The 5183-nt window shown below is 40.4% G+C and overlaps 1 non-coding gene across 1 annotated transcript; it reads left to right on the top strand.

Moving 5' to 3' along the window:
• The first annotated feature begins 4257 nt into the window (after positions 1–4257).
• trnav-aac (transfer RNA valine (anticodon AAC)) lies at positions 4258–4330 on the top strand. Its single transcript has one exon. It is a non-coding gene; the product is annotated as a tRNA-Val (tRNA).
• Positions 4331–5183: the final 853 nt, after the last annotated feature.

The following is a 5183-nucleotide window of genomic DNA, read 5'->3' as shown; positions in this document are numbered from 1 at the left end:
AATGAGTGGAAATAGATGTTCATATTTCACTGCGCTCACATATTAGCAGTTTGTTCAGTCAACAGAAATTAATGGGTGTTTCGATGCAGATTAACAGTTACTCAACATGTCAATGATGTTTCATAGTAATGTGTGCTCACAGAGGGAACAAATATAATTAATGTGTCATTCTCAAACCTGTTCCCTGTAAAATTCTTTGATGATTTTGTTGAAATGCTGACTGTTGTGCTAAATCTCAAATCAGACCCATATCAAGTGCATTACCTGGTGTCTGGCATTCTTTTGCTTGCCAGTCACGTTTGCAATTCGATGTTGTTGTATATTTCAGAGAGTCTCAAGTCAACCGAGGACTTCAATATCAAATAGAAATATATTAATACTGAATGTTGAATAACGTAAAATAAATGCAGAGTAAAGTTTGTTGAATTTCGTCTTCTGAGGAGGAGAAGGGTGTTAATAATGATTGAGCAGAAAGCATTGCTGCCTGAGACATTTGCTGGACCGAGCATTCTGCATTATGAAATTTTAAAAAAACTGTTTCACCAGGTGAAAACCAAGAGTTGCCTTCCTGTAATAAGTGACCTGACCTCTCAGTCTAACCAGTGGAATCCTCCAAACATTCTGGTAGATCAGCATTGCCCTGTTTCCTAAAGGAAAATATAATCTGTAAAATTACATTCCCAGAACAAAATTAAATGAAACCAACTGAATGAAACTATCTATTTCAGCATGTGATCCTGGCAGGGCTCTGTTTAACTGTAGCAATCATTTTCCTCTTAACACCCTGGAATAATGAGTCGTGGGGCAAAGGTAATTAGATTGTGTAAATACCTCAGAAATAATGCGATGTTTGATCAGAAAAATGAGCACTTTCGTCAATTCGACATGAAATCAAGAGGAAAAGTAAATAATGTTCATATGCATAGCTATGTAAGGAACACAAATCTAAATCTTCACGGCATTGGGTGAGGGAAACAATGTCATTTAAGGCAAACGAGGCACGGAATCTGCAGAAACTCCATTTTGAAAGGGAATTGTGCAATTAATTGATATTCAGAAAAATAACAGGTTTACTAAAAGAGAGAAGGAAACTGAAGTTAATTTGCTTGCTCTTTAAAAAATCTGGCAGAGACAGGATGATGGAAGGGCCCTTGTATGAATACATGGTGTTATGCCATTTTATGATGACATTGTCATATGAGTCTGTCTGCAGCATTCCAAATTCTAGCAGCTGAATTCCATTTCTCCCAACCAAATAGCCAGGCAGCTGCTGAGTGACAGCTCAGTTTAACATTCCAGATAAGATCACTGTCGTGGTGGTTGCCCAGTGTTTCTGTCGTGTAGTGGTTTTCACGTTCGCCTCACACGTTAAAAGCCCATGATTCGAAACCCTAGCAGAAGCATTATCCTATCTCGCTAATCTCGAGAGGGAAATTTGCGTCATTCAGGTTTGTTGTTATATTTTACCTGAATCTCGCATGCTACAGAAATGGTGCTTTTGCTCTTACCTGAGCTTTAAAATGAGTGCAGCATAATCAGAAGCGCTGAAATTTCATGACACACTGAATAGAAATAGATGTTCATTTTTTGACTCGGCACATTTTAGCAGTTTGTCCGAACAGCAACAGAATTTAATGGGTTTTCTGTGCAGATTTACATCGTTACCCACGATCTCAAAGACGTCTCATAGTAAAGTCTGCTCATTCGGACAGGCGCAAGCTATCGTGTAATTGAAACAGAAGAAATGATCACATCTTTAAATAATCGGTCTTCAGAATAAAGTAGCAGGAAAAATGGCCCAGGGACTCTTGGAAACCGAGGCGCAGTGCAGACCTGCTGGCTTCCCTGCTGTCTTCTACATGGAGGCGATTTAGGCCCCAGAAGGCTTCTCACCTGGAGCAAAGAGGGATCAAATATAATGAACGTATCATTCTCAAAACTGCTCCCAGTAAAATTTTTGGATTTTGTTTAAAAGCTCACTGTGCTCAATTTTAAAAGAGCACCACATGGTTTGCATTACCTGTTGACTGGCATTCTTTCGGATATCAGTCATGTTTGAATTTCGAGGTTGGTATATATTTCAGAGAGTCTCAATTCCAATGAAGGCATCAATAATAGATCAACTATTAATATTAAATATAGAATAACGGAACAAATACTGAGTAAAGTTTGTTCAATTTCATCTCGCAAGGATAAGACAGATGTTCCTCATGATTGAGCAGAAAGCATTGCACCCGGAGACATTTGCTGGACGGACACGTGTACATGTTGAAACTCAGAGCAAGCTGAGGCACCAGGGTGAAACGAACAGTTGTCTTCCTGCAACAAGTGACTTGGACCCTCAGTCCAGCCGTTGCAATCCTCCAAACATTCTGGTAGCTCAGCACTGCCCTGTTTGTTACACAACTGTTTATCCTCTGTAAGATTCTGGTCAGCCATTTTATGATGACATTGTTACATCAGCTTGCTGCAGCGTTCCTGAGAATAGCAGCTGTATTTCATTTCTCCACAACAGAGACCCAGATTAGTGGTTATCACGTTCGCCTCACGCGTGAAAAATCACCGGTTTGAAACCGGGCAGAAACATTATCCAAGCTGGCCAATTTTGAGAGAGGAAAATTTGTGTATGTCAGGTTTGTTGTTGAATGTTACCTGAATCTCACATGCTTCAGGCATGGAGCTTTTGCTCTTACCTGGGCCTTAAAATGAATGCAGCAAAATCAGAAACGCTGAAATTTCTTGAAACACTGAGTAGAAATAGATGTTCCTTTTTTGACTCGGCACGCATTTTAGCAGTTCGTCCGGTCAGCAACAGAATTTAGTGGGTTTTCGATGCAGATTTACATCATTACTCACCGTCTCAAAGATGTCTCATGCTAAAGTGCGCGCATAAGGACAGGCGCAAGCGATGCTGCAATTGAACCAGAGTAAATGACGGAACTGGTACAGAATCACTCCTTTAAATAATCGGTGTTCAGAATAGAATATCAGAAAAAACGACCGAGGGAGTCGTGGAAACCGAGGTGCAGTGCAGATTTGCTTGCTTCCCTCCTGTCTGCTACATGGTCATGGTTAAGGTGCCAGAAGGCTTGTCACCTGGAGGAAAGAGGGATCAAATATAATGAACGCATCATTCTCAAAACTGCTCCCATTAAATTTCTTTCATTTTGTTTAAAAGCTAATTGTGCTCAATTTCAAATGAGCACCACATGGTTTGCATTACCTGTTGACTGGCATTCTTTTGTCTATCAGTCATGTTTGCAATTCGAGTTTGGTGCATCTTTCAGAGAGTCTCAATTCAAATGAAGGCATCAATAACAGATACAATGTTAATATTAAATATAGAATAGCGGAACAAATACGGAACAAGATTTGTTTAATTTCGGCTGCCAAGGATAAGACGGATGTTCCTCATGATTGAGCAGAAAGCATTGCACCCAGAGTCATTTGCTGGACGGATACGTGTACATTTGAAATTCAGAGCAAGCAGAGGCACCAGGGTGAAACCTACAGTTAGTTCCTGCAACAATTGAGTTGGACCCTCAGTCCAACCGTTGGAATCCTCCAAACATTCTGGTAGCTCAGCACTGCCCTGTTTGTTACACCAATATTTATCCTCTGTAAGATTCCGGTCCAGGAACAAAATTATTTCAAATCAAATGAAATAAACGAACAATTGAAGCATGCAATCTTGGCAGGGCCCTGTTAAACTCCGAAACAAACATTTTCCTCTGTAATATCGCACCTTCGATTGAAGGGCTGTGGAGCAAAAGTAGTGAGATTGTAAAAATAGTAAGGTTGAAAAAAATAACACTTTCGCAAATTCGATGAGATCAATTGCAAAATTACATCATGTTCATCTGGCGAAGTATATTAGGAACCCAAGTCCAAATCGTCAAGTGAACCTTGTGAATCAAGGGAAACCAGGCGTGGATTCTGCAGAAACGACTTTTTCAAAAGGGAATTCAGCAATTTAATGAAAGAGAGGAAAAAACTGGTTCACTAAGAGAGAGAAGCAAATTGTAATTAATTAGTGCGCTCGTTTAGTGTGCCTCGGATCGGATGATGGAAGGGCCCCTTATGCCTTTGCATGGATACATGGTGCTAGGCCATTTTATGATGACGTTGTAACACCAGTCTCGCTGCAGCGTTCCTGAGAATCGCAGCTGTATTTAATTTCTCTGCAGCACGAACCCAGATTGCTGCAGTGTTACAGCGCAGTTTAGCATTGCGGACAAGCTCCATAAATGTACGGCAGTTTCTGTAGTGTAGTGGTTATCACGTTCGCCTAACACGCGAAAGGTCCCCGGTTCGAAACCGGGCAGAAACATTATGAAAACTTACTCATTCAATAGTGAGAATAATTTGCACCGTTGAAGCTTACCTGAATCTCATATATTACAGGCATAATGCATTTGCTCTCACCGAGGTCATAAAATGCATGCAGCAAAATCAGCACGTCTTTCGATGCAGCTTAACACAGTTACTCACCATGTCAAAGGTGTCTCATTGTAACGTGTGCTCACAAAGACAGACAAAGAGTGTTCAGATCTATTCACCGCATCATTCTCAAGCCTGTTCCCTGTAAAGTTCTTTTATTTTGTTGCAATGCTGACTGTTGGACTGCCTCTCAAATCAGACCCATATCAGGTGCATTACCTGGTGTCTGGCATTCTTTTATTTGCCAGTCAAGTTTACATTTCGATGTTGTTGTATATTTCAGAGAGTCTCAAGTCAACCGGGGGCATCAATGTCAAATATATTAATACTGAATGTTGAATAACATAAAAAATTGCTGAGAAATGTTTGTTGAATTTCGTCTTCTGATGAGAAGGCTGCTCCGAATGATTGAGCAGAAAACATTGTTGCCTGAGATATTTGCAGGACCGAGCCTTCTGCATTATGAAACTCAAAACAAACTGAAGCACTAGGTGGACACCAAGAGTTGTCTTCCTGTAACAAGCGACATGACCTCTCAGTCTAACCCTTGGACTCCTCCAAACATTCTGGTAGATCAGCACTATCCTGTTTCCTAAAAAAACATATATTCTGTAAAATTACATTCCCAGAACAAAATTATATTAAACCAACTGAAAGAAACGGCCTATTTCAGCATGTGATCCTGGCAGGGCTCTGTTTAATGGTAGCAATCATTTTTCTCCGTGAAATAACACCCTCGATTA

Source organism: Cetorhinus maximus, chromosome 23 (genome assembly GCF_964194155.1).
Source record: "Cetorhinus maximus chromosome 23, sCetMax3.hap1.1, whole genome shotgun sequence".
Classification (NCBI taxonomy): Eukaryota; Metazoa; Chordata; class Chondrichthyes; order Lamniformes; family Cetorhinidae; genus Cetorhinus; species Cetorhinus maximus.
Note: the sequence above shows the minus strand (reverse complement) of the source record. Positions and strands in the feature narration are given on the sequence as shown.